Here is an 18,083-nt window from a genome sequence, read left to right as displayed (position 1 = left end):
GGACCTCTCTGTGTCTGAAATCCTCCCAGTCTCCAAGGGCCCCTCCAAGAGGCAACTTTTCTCCTTCAAACTCACCATGACATGTCTTTAAACATCAGGAGACACAGTCAAGCATTTTCCTCTTCATTCCCACGGTGAGGGAGGAAAACTGAAAAGACTAGTGTGAGGGAGGAAAACATCTTTCCTCTACCCACTTAGGTTAACTATCTGGGGACCTGTGAATTAAACTAACAAAAGACAGATTTAACAGGAGAAAAGATGCACAATTCTCATTAATATTTATGTGCACGGGAGTTCACAGAAAAGTGAAACTTAAAGAAGTGCTTAGACTAGGGAAGTTCTTTTGTTTGTTTGCTTTTTGTTTTTTGTATTTTTTTTTTTTTTTTTGAGAAAGATTAGCCCTGAGCTAACATCCGTGCCCATCTTCTTCTACTTTATATGTGGGACGCCTGCCACAGCATGGCTTGACAAGGAGTACATAGGTCTGCACCTGGGATCTGAACCGGCGAACCCTGGGCTGCAAATTGAACAGCTGCACCACCAGGCCAGCCCCTAGGGGAGTTCTCTTAACAAAGGAAAGAGGATTTGGGCTTCAAGGGATGATAAATTGTAGGGAAATGACTAGGAAATGTATGGGGGAACTAATGAAAGATAAGAAATATTTTAGTAAGATTGTTTATTCAAACTTATCTTGGCATCAACTTCCTAGCTTCAGTGATAAGCTTTGCTCTTCTCACCGTGGCAGGGAGTGGTGGGGGGCAACTTCCTCAAAGGGAAATTTATGCCCTGCTTTTAGGCAGATAAGGGGAGGGCAGAGACTTCTTCCTGCGTCTGTTGATTCTAAATAGCCTTAGCTCAAAATAATCCATATGCCAAAGTGGCATATTTTGGGGTGACATATTCTGATATCCTTCAAAAGCATTCATACTTTTAGCAACAGAATTAGTCTCCAGATTCTTTAGCTAAGTAAATATCCAGAGGAACAGGGTGTGAGTCTCCCCTTTTTCAAGACATCCCCAGTCTTCATGAGGATTTTATTGAAGCTGACTTGCCTCACTCCGTAGATCGTAGATCGCAAAGCACCCTTGTCTCCTCCTGCAAGGACAGGGGAGGGAGGAACCTCCAGCCGTAAATTGTGAGTTCTCCCTCCCTCAAGTTCCAGGACAGCAGGGGGAAGTGAGGCAGGTGTGAAATGGAGATGGTAACTAGTGGTGGCAGTAAGGACAAATGGCATTTAGTAAGCCCTGGCATCTATTAATGGCTTAGGAATACTTAATGCCTTGTGTCTTCACCTTTGGGTTTCAGCCACAATTTTGAGAAACAGAAAAAGTCAAACTCAACATTCTCTTATATATACAATAGATATTGAAATCAGCCTTAAATTTATGTGTTAAATTTTCCGTCCCACCATAGTAAAACAGGTCACATTTGGAAGTATGTTCCAGAAGAGTTTCCAAGTCAGAATAAGTAAAGCCACTTGCCTTTTGAGACTTGATATTTTATGGTTTCAAATTCACTGTTTGCAGCCAACCCCCGGGGTGAAAAACTCTAATTCACTCTAATTCTTGGGATAGAGAAACAGCGTAAACAACCAGTTTCTCACAGGGACAGACTATGTGGGCTTTTTTGACCAGATTGTTTGAGATGGAGCCAACCAATGGCTAAGAATGAGGGTAGTCAATTCACACGAGAGGAGGCCCCATTCAGGTCAAGCTCTACCTGCATATCTGAGGGTTGCCCCTGAATAATAAATATCTATACCTGAGGGTCGGCCCAGTGGCCAGCAGTTAAGTTCTCATGTTCCGATTCTCTGTGGCCCGGGTTCGCCGGTTCGGATTCCGGGTGCGGACATGGCATCGCTTGGCAAAAGCCATGCTGTGGTAGGCATCCCACGTATAAAGTAGAGGAAGATGGGCACGGATGCTAGCTCAGGGCCAGTCTTCCTCAGCAAAAAGAGGAGGATTGGCAGCAGTTAGCTCAGGGCTAATCTTCCTGAAAAAAAAAATTCTAATGAATCAATTCTAATATAGTGGTTAAAAGGGTGGGCTTCAGGGTCAAACACCTGAGGTGATCATCCATCTCATATTAGCTCTGTGAGCTTGAGATAGTTGCAAAACTTGCTGAGCCTCTGTGACACCCTACAATGGTGCATCATGGGTAGCATGAAGGTAATATATGATAATACAAATGTAGGGCTGGAGTTATGCTTGAAGAGTTGTTATTATTAAATTTTACATTACATTCTAGTAGAATTAGAATCCATGAATTATTTTAAAGGCTTTATAAGCAGAGGGAGGAGGAGGAGGAAATTTTTTAAGAAATATCTGACGGACTAACTTGCCATCAGTAATGTTCCCATTTACCACACACGCCTCCCATCCTCTGGATGGCACTGTTCTCCATTGCTGGACTGTGCTTTCCAATGTAATTTTTTTTTGAGGCACCACATTATTTTTGGTGTAATGTTCTTTTTTTAAAAAAGTCATATTACCATGTGACATTTGTCCAGTTTGCTTTGTCCATAGGAAACCCTGAGACCAATTGCTTTTTGAAATGCATATCTATTTTTACGATGTGCTGTAAATGAGAAATCACAAAGATTCAGATCAAAAATTTTACATAAAAACAAATTTAATTCTAAGAAAGGCCTCCTATATCTATCTTTACTTCCAACCTACTATTTGTAACAGCAATAAAGTAAAGGGAAACCTTGTCACTGAAATAAAACCTGGAAAGCAAAATCATCTTTTTGTGTGTGTGTGTGTGCAAAAACTTGCAGTCTTTTAATACAAGTTATTACCATTAATGTAATAATTGTGGGGATGTGTTCAGAATCAGGACCCACGTTCGATTTCCACATCTGTAAAATGTCATGGAAATAAGTCTGGAAAAATTTAGTGTGCATCAAGATTTAAGAAAGAAATAGTAAGCCTGATTCATGGGTTTTGCCTCTACTTTTAATCCAAATAAAGGGGAACTATAGGTCAGGTTTTTAATTACTTAGTTAATCTGAATACAGGTATTTATAGGACATTTTATTTCATTGTGCTTAGTGATTTTTTTTATTAAGATCATGATAGTTTACAACCTTGTGAAATTTCAGTTGTACATTATTGTTAGTCATGTTGTGGGTACACCACTTCACCCTTTGTGCCCTCCCCCCACGCCCCCTTTCCCCTGGTAACCACTGATCAGTTCTCCTTGTCTATGTGTTAACTACCACCTATGAGTGGAGTCATACAGAGTTCGTCTTTCTCTGTCTGGCTTATTTCACTTAACATAATACCCGCAAGGTCCATCCATGTTGATGTGAATGGGACAATTTTGTTCTTTTTTATGGCTAAATAGTATTCCATTGTATATATATACACCATATCTTCTTTATCCAATCATCAGTTGCTGGGCACTTAGGTTGGTTCCACATCTTGGCTATTGTAAATAATGCTGCAATGAACATAGGGGTGCATGGGACTCTTGGAATTGCTGATTTCAGGTTCTTAGGATAGATATCCAATAGTGGGATGGCTGGGTCATAAGGTAAGCAAAATCATCTTTTTAAAAATTTAAGTAAAAAATGAATTTATTTTTCAAATTCTTTTTAAAGTGGCAAAAATCTTTGAATTGAATTAAGGTTTTTTTGTTTTTTTTTTTTTGAGGAAGATTAGCCCTGAGCTAACATCTGCTGCCAATCCTCCTCTTTTTGCTGAGGAAGACTGGCCCTGTGCTAACATCCATGTCCATCTTCCTCTACTTTATACGTGGCATGCCTACCACAGCATGGCATGCCAACTGGTGCTGAACCAGTGAACCCTGGGCCATGGAAGCAGAACATGCTCACTTCCCTGCTGCACCACCAGGCCCGCCCTGAATTAAGGTTTTTTTTATATGAGAAGGCAATTCTGAGAAAGTAATGTAGATGCTTGCTATGAACTAAATTGTATTCCCCCAAATTCATGTGTTGAAGCTCTAATCCCCAATGAGATGCTATTTAGAGATGGGCCTTGGGAGATAATTAGATTTAGATAAAGTCACGAGAATTCAGCCCTCGTGATGGGATTAGTGCCCTGACAAGAAGAGACACCAGAGAGCTTGCTTGCTGGCTGTCTCTCTCTCCCTGCCTTGTGAGGACACAGAAAGAAGGCAGCTATCCACAAGCCAAGAAGAGAAACCTCACCAACAAATGATCATATTGGCAACTTGATCTCAGACTTCTCTCCTCCAGAACTGTGAGAAGTAAATTTCTGTTGTTTAAACTACCCAGTGTATAGTATTTTGTTAGAGCAGCCCAGGTTAAGACAGCATTCTCCATACTTACTATCAACAAAAGTTTTTGAGTATTTTGAAATAAATGTGTGCCTTGTTACGGAAAGATATATTACTTTGAATGGAATCCACGGACATTTAGAAATATGTCATAAAATGAGGGAAAAAGAATTCGGGAATGATTTATGCAGATCTAAATAAAAAGAAACAGTCATGTTCTGTCAGCTGCCTTGCTGAGGCATGTGAGTCTAGCGCTGACCCAGTGAAACCTCCTCAAACTGAGCACACAGCTAAGATGGCAAGAAGAATCCTAATCTAAAGAGATTAATTCAGAATTCACTTGCCACACTGGTGGTCAAGTAAATTCAATTCTAATATAAGACTTTTAGGGAACGGCCCAGAGGTGTAGTGGTGAAGTTTGTGTGGACCACTTTGACGGCCCAGGGTTCACAGGTTCGGATCCCGGGCACGGACCTGCACTCCACTCATCAAGCCATGCTGTGGCAGCACCCCACATACAGAATAGAGGAAGATTGGCACAGATGTTAGCTCAGGGCCAATCTTCCTCACCAAAAAAATTTTAAATAAAATTAATTTAAAAAAAAGAAGTTTATACTTTCCTCCTTGCCATGAAAGATTGAAGTGAAAATGCTGTAGTGACCTGATATAAATTAATAATCAGATTAGTTGACTCTTTAACCAGAATATGTGAGATTCATGCTGAAACACTTACTGAATACCTTGGATTAATTCTTTAACTGCTCTAAACTTCAGGGTCCTCATTTGTAAAAATGAGAATGGTAATAATAGTACCTGCATCACTGAGTTGACATGAGTATTTTAGAAAAGTGCCTGGCTTATGGCAGACTCTCCACTGATATTTAATGCCCTGGCCTATCTGAATATTGAATTCAGTTAATGGACTCACATTTGTCTGGAAGACTGAGCATAGACTCCAAAAGACTCCAGCAAACTTTAACAAATCATTTTTTTATTCAGACCCTACTGAAAACTCAGTAGGCCTTTTACCAGTAAAAATTACCTCTCCACCATGGAAATAGTAAGTTCCATGGCATCATATGATGTGGAAAATTTTTTTGTAACATACATTTATTCATCTACAATTTTGCATGAGAGTTGAGGAAATTTAGGGGAAAAATGTTAAATGCTCAAATGTGATTAGTTTTCTCAAAATACAGACATAATTGAAACAAATATGCCTTAATTTTGATACAAGTTTTATAAAATTATACAAATCTTCCCAATGGTCATGAATCAGTTTTCATTACAAACTTAAATTTTTTTTAATTCAGGCAAATAAGCTTTGATTTAATATTAAAGTGTTTAATTATTCTTTCACAGTGCCACTTTAGATTCTAACCACATTGCTTTTTTATTGTCTGAGAATATCTGCCTTTTTAAAAAAATTTCTGTGAGAAAGGTTGGCCCTGAGCTAACATCTGTTGCCAATCTTCCTCTTTTTGCTTGAGGAAGACTGTCGCTAAGCTAACATCCTTGCCAATCTTCCTCTGCTTTATGTGGGATGCCACCACAGCATGGCTTGAGGAGTGGTGCTAGGTCCATGCCCGGGATCCAAACCTGCAAACCCAGGGCCGGCTAAGCAGAGTACACAAACTTAACTACTGCACCACCAGGCTGGCCTGAGAATGTCTGCCTTTTAATTGGAGTGCTTAAACTATTTAGGGTTATTCCTTCTGAACCTTTTGAGTGTTCCTTTCCCCCTCGGCCTCAGGTAATTTCCTCACACACAAGCACTGGTCCACACTCACATGAAGACTCTAGCGTGCCCTCTGCAGATCTCTGAAATTCTCCGAAGCTCTCTCCTCCCAGTCATTCTGCCTATAAACTTTTTTTTAATTAAGATATAATTGTTATAAAACATTGTATAATTTTAAGGTGTTGATTTAAGACATTCGTATATTGCAATATGATCACCACCGTAGCGTTAGCTAACACTTCTATCACATCACATAATTATTATTTCTTTTTTGTGGTAACAACGAGATCTAGTCTCTTAGCAACTTTGAAGTCTATAATACAGTATTGTTGACTATAACCACTATGCTGTGCATTTGACCTCCAGGATTTATTTATCTACTAGCTGCACGTTTGTTTCCTTAAGCAGCATCTGCCCAATTCCCCCAACTCCAGCCCCTAGTGACCGGCATTCTACTCTGTTTTTATGAGTTCTGCTTTTTTATATTCCACGTAGAAGTGACATCATGCCGTATTTGTCTTTCTCTGTCTGCCTCTTATCACTTAGCATAATGCCCTGTAAACTTCTGCCACCTTTGTCCACCCAATTTCTCAACTCCATCTTCTCAACTCAGAGGTACTACCGACAACTACCTCGATTCTTCCTCCATCACGGCCTCTTCCATGCAGTAAACTGGGGCAATGATAGGGCTCAGCTCATCTGTTTCTCCTCTCCCAAGGATTCCTGTCCTTTGTTATGTGATGACCCATGTCTTGATAAACCATTGTTTCACATACTTTGTCCAGTTGTTGTTCAAGCAAGAGGGGAAATCCAGTTCCTTGTTACTACAAAAGGCCTCCCATCTTGATTTCCTGCAGGATAATTAGCATGAGCACCCGAACTGGTAAAGCCTTGTTTGTTCTCTCCCAGTTGATGGACATGGAACCCTCGATTGCCTTCAGCTAATTGCATGATGCCTCCCAATACCACTAATGGCCAGTTTCACTTCTGCCCCAATTGGACAGTGACCTGCACCCAGGAATGGCCCTTTAGCATGCCTCCTGCTCTTCCTCACCCCGAGTAGGAACACTCTCAGGGTAAGGCCTTGGAGGAAGGAGCACAGGTGAAAGGAGGGGCCACCAGCACAGACCCAGCACGTATAATTTAAAGATCTCTTGCCCTTGACAATTGATTTGATTGTCATCTTCTCATTATACTTTTATTTCAACTCAATGCTATTGATACCCTTGACATACTGTATATAAACTGTCTCAGAGAAAAACCGTATGTACTTCAGTTTTTCATGACTTCTTCCTTCCCCATCCAAGGCCCTCTCCCATCATTTACAGCCCAGGAACAATTCAATCCAAGGTCCGTATGTCTCCACAGCTTCCACCCACCACCAACCCGATCCATTTGGCCTTTAACGTATATCTGTGTAGAAGCCAGTCCATATCTCCGTGCTCTGACTCCTGCCCCTCCCAACAGTACCTCTGTGACCCATCCAGCTGCAGGGGTGGACAACTGGGGTTCAGTTGGGCCTCAGGCAATCTATCTGGGGAAGATGGTGTGCAGTCATCAAAAGCAGGCTTGGGGCTTGAAAGCAAGCCCGTGCCTTTGCTCAGGGAACTCTGTGGTCCTGGAGAACCTGAAGGCAGTGTAGAAATGGGGGAGGGGGAGACGAGAGCTCCAGGTGTGCGGGTGCCCCAGCCCAGTGAGGAGGGGTGCAGCTGGAGGACAGGGTGCCCAGGGCAGGAGCTCTAGTCACCCAGGTCTAAGGGTGGTGCTGCCACATTGTAAAACTCTTACTAAGGAACCATATCTAAATGCATTTTTTAACTATTGAAATGCTTCTGGTGAGAAATCTGATTCTCTGAGTCTGATGTAAATTACTTGGAAAAACCAAACTCACAAATTTAGTAACAACAAATAATTTTTACCTCAAGAAATCTGAAGGCTTCAGCAGAAAAATTTTCCCCTTTCTGGTCAAGTGGCCTTCTGGAAGACACTGACTAAAATAACAAGGAATTATCTGGGGAGCAGATTGCAAGAACTAGAATGAAATAAAGCCCTTCTTCAAAAACAAAGTGCTGGAAATCCATTCTAGACAGCATTTGTTTATAAGAGATACAGTTATATTTGTCTGCAATGAATCGGTTCCAAGAACCTTAATTCCACTGATTAGGCTTGTATGTCCTCACATATAAGTGAACCCTTAAGGGAGGCCTTTATGCAACTGTAAGGTGTCATGGGAAAGGAAAGAAATGCTGTCTGCCAAGGGTTTCCTTCAATTCATTTCACCTCAAGCCTTTGTTCAGACTTCACTAGCCCCTGCTTATCACGTGGAAATAAAAGAAAATATTCCAGATAAAAATCGGACCCCACTCTGCCAAGACAGTTCTTGTCTAGATTTGTTTATACACATTCGCAGTTGATTGAAAGGCAGTTTATTATTTCTTTGGGCAGGCAGAGTTTCTTATTTTGGAGAAATAATCCAAAAAGGGTTTTAATAAGTTAACAAGATCTTTTTATTGCCTTGGGTCAGTAACAAAACTAAAAGGTTTGTTTACATGTTTCTCTTACTACATTCTTAAATAAAATTCACAAGCCAATCAGGAAGTTTAGCATCATTAACCCATGACAAAGGGAAAAGTGTTGTATCTGCAAAGAACTTGAAAAATTTTTTAAGCGTAATATCATTTTTGCGAGGTATTACAGTGACAGTAAAAGACAGAAACTAGGTTTGACTTCAAGTCACACAACAGCAATACACACTGATATTTTACACAGAGAACTTACTTCCCATCTTTCGAAGATGAAAGAGAGAGAAGGCAGGAAATTTCAAGGAGAAAAACGATTGCAAATTATCTTTAAACTCCAGCTGGACGTGCATATTGCTTATGTCTGACATTAATTCCCGCTGAAATTTATATGAATCTCACCAGGAAATTGGAAAAATGGAGACATTAGAATAAAGTATTATGTATTTGACTTGTCCAGGGATTTGAGCTTGTTCTGAGATTCAAAAGGATATAGGACTGAAAAAGTGTTATGCGTTAATGATCAGGTCTATTGGTACGGAGATAGGATGATGCAAAGCTGTTAGTCCCAAAGGCAAGAGATCCTGTCAAACCACTTCGGAGAAGAATCAGGTGTATTACTTTAAAGAGCTAGAATTTGCTTCAAAGGTCTTAGGTGTCATTGGTTATGCTGAAATGGGACAAAATGCACAATGCCTTTAAAATCATAGAACCAACTCTAGTGGTGGCCTTCTTACAATGTCAGCACCTGGACTCATCCAGAACTGCTCATTTGGAACGTAAAGCGCGCCAAGGAGGAATCTGGACCACAAATGTCACCCCCACCCATATCCTGACACCCCAAGATATGTCTCTTTCACAAATAGAACAAAGTTCTATTTGTGTTCTGCCCCAGGAAAAAGCCACTCGGGCAACTTGCAAGAGTAAATGGCTACAAAACAAATGAGTTTTGTCAATTAATAGCTATTTGCAGTATATTCTGGTTAATAATCGTCCTCTATATACTTATTATTCTTTCACAAACAAGTCTTCCACTTCTTGCCAAGATCAATAACAGATCAGATTTTCCCTCTTGCCTGAAGCAATCAAGAATACCAGACAGAATATATGGAACCGTGGTTGAACACACTGGGCATCAGACAAGGAAGGACAGCAATCCCTGAGATAAGAAACAAATGGCACTATGACTGCCCCAGCTTACTGCTCTGAAAGAATGTCCAGGCCCTAGTACAGGAATGGGGATCTCAGTAAGGCCCAACCTGAGGACAAAGTCTCATTGCATTGAGGAGATGAAAGTGAGACTCTGGGGAGTCTAAGAAGCCTAGAATTGGCAATGTAGAGAATTGGAGAAAAAAGCTGCCCAGAGAGAGAAATCTGGGACTCTGCAGAGGGTCCTTCTTGAGCGTTCCTCTGAGCATTAATCAGCTCCTGTGTGGGAAGAAACAATCTGAGGCCAAGGAGAGAACCTCCCGAAAGGATTAGAACAAACACTACTCGGTGCTCTCACAGGGCGAGGAATAGTGCCTGCTCCCTCTGGTCAGAGTGGACGATCTAATTCATGGGGTGTCAGGTAGAGTACTCAGATAGGATTTGCCTCTGTTGTGGGGAAAAATTAGCCTTAGACTATGCTCTTCTGCTCCTGAAAGACCAGAAAAATGTCCTAGCAGTAAAATTGTTAGAGCAAAGTGTAAGTACATTTTATGGCTTGATATATCACTACCCATTTGGCCTCTATCAATTTACGTCGTCCATTTCTCTCACAGAGTTGCTGTTAGGGATTTATTTACTTATTTGTCAATCTGGTGAGTACAATATTTATCTTCATGGCTTACCTCACTTGTTCCTTATCAATTCTGTAATATGACTCAGCTACTCCCGTGAATTGCTGACGCTTGCCACGTTTCACTGACAGCTCTGAAGCTAGCTCAGTCTGCTAGATATGATCTAAACCTCACTCCACAACACATACACATCAGGGGCCCAGTTTGGAGACTGACCACCCTCTCCTACAAAAAAGAATTGAGATTCCAATTGCCAATGCTTTCTTCTTTTTCTCAAACAAAAAACAGCATATTAAAAGTTCACCTTACTGATTTAAAGTTATTCTTTACCAGTGGGCTCAGAATAAAGTAATAAAATAAGAACCTATCTTTCAGAGACAGATTTGAATTCCAATTCCTTCTCTTTTATCTACTAATTTCACCCAATTTGACCCTGAGCAAGATAAATTTTCTCTAAACTTGTTTAGCATCTAAAAGATGAGAAGATTAATACCTACTTTTAACGAGTTGTTGTGAGGAATAAATAACAAATGGACAGTCATTATGGAAGCCATCAGTAAATATATGAAGAGATGTGCCCCTAAATGAAGAAATCACCCAGTATGTTCTAAGTTTTCTAAGTAAACTATAATCAATTTACAGTGAAACTACCATCATTAGACTTCAAAGAATTTCAAAATAAGAAGCAAAGATGCCAGTAGGAAAATCAGCAATGGAGTATACTTTATAAAATTTCATTTCACTTGTGAACTTAAGGATGACAAACAAGCCAAAAAGTTACAAAGATCACCCCAAAATAAAGAAATCACTTGATGCAAAGAAAAAAATTGCTGTCCATGTACCAGTTTACCTGCAGCTGCTCTAACAAATTATCACAAACTTAGTGGCTTAAAACAGCAGAAATTTATCCTTACAGAGTTCTGGAGGTCAAAAGTCTGAAAAGAGACTCAGAGGATTAAAATCCAGGTGTTGGCAGGGCTGGTTTTTCTTGGAGGCTCTGAGAAAATCTCATTCCAAGCCTCTTCCAGCCTTAAGAGGTTGCCACATTACTCAGTTTGTGGTTGGGTCACTCCAGCCACTTGCTTCCAGAGCCATATCTCCTACTACTCACCTCTCCTGCCTCTCTCTTATAAGGACCCCGGTGATTATATGAAAAATTCAGGATAATCTTATCTCAAGATCTTCAGTTTATCACATCTACAAAATCCTTTTGCCTTCCAAGGTAACATCCACAAGTTCCAAGGATTGGGACATGGATATGAGAAAGGGGGCAATTACTCAGCCTACCACAGTTAATAATGTGGTACATTGTTTATAATTTATAATTCAGACAACGGAATACACAAAGAACACTACATTGAATCACGCAAATCAGATTAGGAAGCAACAGAGTATGGGCCAATCCAACGCTTCATCTTCCATAAATCTTGTCCTGACCCTCTTCAGGTTTCGCACGTTTGTGTTTAAGGCAGACTGTGTGTATAAAAGCATGTGTGGGAAACAACAAAGAAAATCTTGGCTGAGCACCTACCGTGTGGCGTGAATTGTTTGGGCGCTGGGGATGCAATAAGGAGCAAATCAAAATCTCTACCTTCATGGAGCTCTCATTCTAGCAGAGGGCAAACAGTGTTGCAGGAACTCTTTTAGTACCGCCAGCAATGTACGCCTTGATCGGAAAGTAAGGAGGCTCACACATTATGTTTTACTTCAATATAAAGAGCTGGAAAATGTTAAAATTTACGACTTCCAAGGCAGCTGCATAAAATAGACAAGAACTCACCCCAAAATTTTAGAACTTATTGTGAAAGATAAAATAAATTTCGTCTGAAGAGGGGAGTTTTTAAACACCCTGGTCAAAGGTAGAAAAGAAAATTTGGAAATTGGAATGAATTCCAGAGGTAATTAATAGTTGGGTGCAGAGTAAACGGATTAAATTAGGAAGAAGGGAAGCTGTTATCTCCTTTTGTTTTGATCTTATAACTCAGTTTAAGGCACAACAGAACTCCTAAGATATAAAATAGAATATTTCATGTGAAGGAGTAAAAATGGCCTCATTTTTCTGGCCAAATTTTACATTTCTTAAGATAAGAAAAATGAGAATGCTATGTCTTCTGGTTACTTTAAACTCGCATTTGCTTGATTCAAAACGTTAACCGAAAAACAGCTAACAGAAAAGATGAGAGGCTGATTCAACAGGATGATTTGCCTCCTGGTACGAAACAATTTTAATTTCTTATTATCCTATTATATTTTCCGATAGCCCTTTTCCTCTTCCTCCTAATAGCCTATTTTTCCTGATCTTTCTTCTCTGATTTAGTGCTCTTTTGTTGGGTGGTTTTTTTTTTTTTACTTATCTCTATGAAATTATAAAGAGAGGCATTAAGTAGCACCTTAGCTCTCCTCTGTGCCTCATCAAGAAGCCAAAAGAAAAAAACTATTTTAGGCATGGTGAGTTTTAAAAGTTCTTCTGGAAAAAGTAATTTTTCTTTTCAAGGCATCAAGAAAACCTTCAGCTGAGACGATAGAGAAGACCTATAAAGCTACTTGTGAAATGAGAAATCATATCGGAAAGCAGGATGTGGGCGATAATTAGTGGAATCTGTACGTGTGTCAGTTCGGTTTAATGGGATAGGCAGGACCACAGTGACTAAAACGGAAGAAGGGATTCATTATGGGGATTACACTTAACAATTGTGAGAGAAGCTGGGGAAAGAAAACTCCAGAAAGGAGTGGTTGGAGAATCAGAGAAACGTCACTAATTAGGGACTACAGGGAGAGCTGGTGAAGATGTCTATGCAAGGCTACTGTGTCTGCATCTGGTGGTGAGTCTGAAGTTGCTGTAGGTCAGCCAGGCCAGAGGGAGGGGGAAAGTCTGCAAAATTGCAGTAAGGAAAACCTAGAACCCATGAAGATCAACCGGAGCTCCCAAAAGACAAGCAGAAATATGCGTCTGTCCTCATGGCCACTCCAGGGACCTGCAGATGTATCTGGTGCCCTTCCCCATGGAGCTGCACATGTGGCTGGCCCAGGACATAGAGAAGCTGAAGGAGGAGAGACAGCAAGTGATGAAGCAGCTGCTGCCGATGTAGCTGCAGGCCCCGCTGCTGCCCCACCGAAAAGAGGTAAACCTGCGGATCCGGGGCCACATGCATGAGCGCAGCAGCACCTGGAACCCGCGCCGAACCTTCTGAATCATTGCTGCGGGGTCCTCAACCTTCCAAATGTTGCACACATTTCTCCTGTGGCCAAGCCTAGCCCAAATTAGATAGGAAAGGAGAATTTGCACAGTTTTCCCTTAGGTATACAATTTATTCAATCTGAGTTCCCGTGTCTACTATGTACAAATTTGTATTTTGTCCCTTTCCTATCCTAACATCCCCCAAATCCTCTAAATCAGTGCTTCACAAACTTTAGTGCATATCAGAATCACCTGGGAATCTTCCAATTCATCATATTCCAGTTCAGCAGGTCCAGGATAGGGCCTGAGATTCCGCATGTCTATCATGCCATGTCTTTACGCTATGAGATTTAACCCTCGCAAATGAAAATGCTGTGGTGGCATTAAACTGGGTTCCCTTCAGACCTCCGTTCTCCAGAGGTGCCTGACAGGCCACGGGTTGGCAGGGAGAGGGCAGGTTTGGCCTATGCGTCACCCTAGGCTGCTCCATTTCTATCTGTTTACATATTGGAATTTCACATAAAAGTTCATTTGCAGGAAAATATGCATGAATTCCCTGGTTTAATAACAGCAAAGCTTAAAAATCATTTGAATTCAAATGATCATGAACCTAATTGCAAAATCATTTTGGCATTGTTTTTGAAGAAAGGAAAATAAAAACTCTACTCTGCATTATCTGCATTGCATTATAAAAAACAGCCCTGGAATCAGACATTGAGAGCATATGAATTTTTATAATTTTATTAGTGATCTTTGCCTGTTGGGTAATACCAAATTTTCCTCAAATATTTCAATAGATTAACCGACTTCCCATTATAACCTTGGGCTAATTACTAAACTTCTCAGGGATTTTATTTCTATATCTATATTCAATTCAATTCACCAAATATTCATTGAGTATTAAGTAGGTTACAGATGCAATGCCTTAGGATACAAGAGGATTAAGTCACAGTTTCTGTCTTGGAAGAGATTTGCTTTCTATTAGAAGAACTAAAATGACTTACTATAAAAATGAGAGAGAGGGGTCTGGCCCAATGGCGTAGCAGTTAAGTTCATGTGCTCTGTTTCAGTGGCCTGGGGTTCGCCAATTCAGATCCCAGGCACAGACCTCTGCACCGCTTGGCAAGCCATGCTATGGCAGGCGACCCGCATATAAAGTAGAGGAAGATGGGCACAGATGTTAGCTCAGGGCCAGTCTTCCTCAGCAAAAAGAGGAGGATTGGCAGAGGATGTTAGGTCAAGGCTAACCTTCCTCAAATAAATAAATAAAAAGGAAAATGAGAGAGAGGGGCCGGCCCAGTGGTGTAGTGAATAAGCTCGCACACTCCACTTCAGTGGCCCAGGGCTTACAGATTTGGATCCTGAGTGCAGACCTACACACTACTTTTCAATCCATGCTATGGCAGGCATCCCACGTATAAAATAGAGTAAAATGGTCACAGATGTTAGCTTAGGGCCAATCTTCCTCAGCAAAAAGAGGAGGATTGGCAACAGACGCTAGCTCAGGACCAAATCTTCCTCACCAAAAAAGAGCGAGAGAGAGGAGAATCATAAAAAGTACAAGTGTGCAGAAGTTCAAGGGAAAAATTGTCTTTACTTGGGATGACCAGGAGGACTTCCAGAAAGAATTGGTATTGGAAATGAATCTTCAAAGGGTGACTAAGATTTCTTCTATTACAAATGGAGAGGGGAAGCATTTCTGGTGGGAGACACAGGCTGAGGAAAGGGATGAGACCACAAAATTAGAGAAACAGAAGTATGAGGAAAACAAGATGTATAAGACAGGATTCAAACAGAGCAGCAGAGTCACTATGAATGTTATGGAATGGGGATTTGCAGTAGGAATTTGGTCTCACACAATTGTGAGAGGAGCTGGGAAAATGAGGATCCAGAAGGTGGAGGTCAGAGGAGATACTCACCTGTCAATCTGAGAACCAGGCTCATCCAGCAGCAAAAGGGCCCCGGAAGGGGGGCTGGCCCCGTGGCAGAGTGGTTAAGTTTGCTCGCTTCGCTGCAGGCGGCCCAGTGTTTCGTTGATTCGAATCCTGGGCGCGGACATGACACTGCTCGTTGAACCACGCTGAGGCAGCGTCCCACATGCCACAACTAGAAGGACCCACAACAAAGAATATACAACTATGTACCGGGGGGCTTTGGGGAGAAAAAGGAAAAAATAAAATCTTAAAAAAAAAAAAAAAAGGGCCCCGGAAGGGGAGCTCATGGGGAGATCTACAGGAAGCTGTCACCTTTGTGTAGCTAGCACATTTGTGAGTCCACAGCCAAGCACCTGCAGGTTGGCCAGGGAACGATATTGGTCAGGAAAGTGAGCGGCTGGGGCAGGGACTGGACACAAAGCAGGGGAGAGCCAGGACAGGTAGGAACCCACCAGGCACCCCTACATTTGTTCATCTCAGCATCCACCTAAGACCACTTTCAGAGAGTAACAGCCACTGCTTAACTTCTGCCTTCCAACTCTCACACAGGTTCCTCAAGAGCCACACAGAGAAGCTTATTCCGGGCAACATAGACCCCAGCTTAACAGGGTTGACCACATAAGGTGTGTAGTTTAAACAGAGATGGGATATATACATGAATGTGCTGGAGATCAATTTCATTAAGGGTACCAATGGACATGGTAGAGGCCATGATCTGCATGGTACGAAATTTGTTCTTAATTGGTTATCAAGGGGATTATCATCAGTACTGTAGTGAGAGTGATATTGGAAGTTTGTTTATGCAAGTTCAGGTTGAAAAGCCAGACACAGATCCAAAACTATCCAGTCTGGCCTAGGAAAATATCCCTTGACATGAAGTCCTAATCCATTCTGCCTTGAAACAGCCTTATCTAAGAGAGAGAGAGAGAGAGCTCTATAGCAGGGCCTTCCAACCCCTGCGCCAAGGCAAGCCTGTCGGTACTGGTATACTGGAAAGGGGTTAGGTGTGCTAAATATTGATCCCCCAAGCCTATAGGGCTGTGCAGTGGCACTCAGAGAGCTCCTAGACCAGACGTCTCAGGCAGTGAGCATCTCTGTCCAGGGTTCCTAGGAAGTGGCCCTAGCAGAGGAAGGACTGACCTGGAAGCCCTCAGTGGCAGGCAGTGAGCATGATGAGCTTCATTTAGTCCTTGCTGCTTCCCCACCATGCCCTTGGCCCGGGTCTCTTGCAGGAGCCAGCTGCAGCATGCATTGCTGCCCATCATGGAAACGGAGCCTACAGAGCTACTGGAGGTCATGTCCCGGACGCCTAAGGAGCTCAGCAGGAAGCACTAAGTGTACTGGCACAGGGGGGGGAACGGGGGCGGGGAGACAGACCAAATTCTTGGCAGACATCACCCACGCAGCGGCTCCGACTCTCTGCCTTCATGTATTTGTTATTCTTCTGTGGGTTTGTGGCTAATTTGCCTCTTTTCTGATTCAAACTCTCTTCAGGTAGACGACGGCTCTAAAAACACATCCGCATTCTGCAAATTAGAGCCTCATCGTTATTTTGAAATTCTGATACAGAAAAGTTCAAGTAGATTCATAATCTATTGACATTCAAAACAATTTCGATGTTTCATCTCTGAGGGGAATAAAGGAAGTGCTGCTTTGAATACAGTTTCAACTGCTACAAATACTTTAAAATGGCTGAAAAAATAGTTTTAATTTTTAAATCACATAGCTATGTGAACAAAATTATAGCCATTGAAAGCATAAAACCTACCTTTAAAAAGATATGTTTAGGGAAGTAAGTACAAGTTTCTCATTACCAATCCTGGAAGATTTTATATGGAAATTTTAAGCACAGTCTATATTTAATATCTGCAAAGTATATATTTATATTACATTAAATAAACGTAGTGGATCTTTTCACTAAACATCATATAGATACCCCCAGATTCCCTCCGGTTTACTCCAGTGTATTGTACATTATAATTTTATAGTTTTCTATGTATTACATAATGTTAAAAATAAAAATGGACACAAAGAACTATTTTTGAGAGTAAAGGTTAGGAATGCACATTTCTTTGGAGTCAGAGAGACACAAGGAATCTTGCAGCTCTAATTCTTTATGTCCCAACATTGTATCCAACGGGCTGACAATACCATGAAGGATTCTGATCCCTGAGACCCTGCAGGCAGGACTGCTCTCCAGCTCCACATCTGAGGCAAATTCATCCTGTGCAAATGACAGTGAGTAGTAACTAATAATTTGTCCTCTCGGTTTATCAGTCTTCCTCTGAACTAATTTTCTTAACTGAGTTTTTTATAAGTTTTAGATTCAAAACTGCACTTTAAGAAGATCCATCTGGCTGGGACTATACCCAATGCAGTAGAAAGGGGAGAAACTAAGAAAAGGAAGAAAAGTTGTGTGCTATTGTGACAGTCAGAGGAAAAGAAGGAAGCCCTAGCATCAGATTGAAGAGAAGGCATGGAAAAGAGAAAACCAATTCTTGGGCACCTTGCAGACTAAAATCTTCAGAATGTGGATTTGAGGGAGAAAGAAAAGCCTAGAAGTCTAATATGACTGAAATCTTGATTGTTGAGAGGATGGTAAAAGTGTAGTTAAGGAAGAGATAAGGAAGACCTGGTTTAGGGAGGAGAATAATTTGGATCCGGACATGC

At 41.3% G+C, this 18,083-nt stretch overlaps 1 long non-coding RNA gene across 3 annotated transcripts in view; it reads right to left on the bottom strand.

Moving 5' to 3' along the window:
* LOC138923286 (uncharacterized) overlaps positions 1–16,724 on the bottom strand; it is a 116,859-nt gene extending 100,135 nt beyond the window's left edge. For all 3 annotated transcript variants that reach the window (XR_011436717.1, XR_011436716.1, XR_011436715.1), the window contains exons 1-2: positions 16,554–16,724; positions 15,399–15,585 (exon numbers count right to left, since the gene is read on the bottom strand). This is a non-coding gene — a long non-coding RNA (uncharacterized lncRNA). The remainder of the gene's footprint in view (positions 1–15,398; positions 15,586–16,553) is intronic.
* Positions 16,725–18,083: the final 1,359 nt, after the last annotated feature.

This window comes from Equus caballus, chromosome 2 (genome assembly GCF_041296265.1).
Source record: "Equus caballus isolate H_3958 breed thoroughbred chromosome 2, TB-T2T, whole genome shotgun sequence".
NCBI classification, from domain to species: domain Eukaryota; kingdom Metazoa; phylum Chordata; class Mammalia; order Perissodactyla; family Equidae; genus Equus; species Equus caballus.
This window is presented reverse-complemented; position numbering and strand designations above follow the sequence as displayed.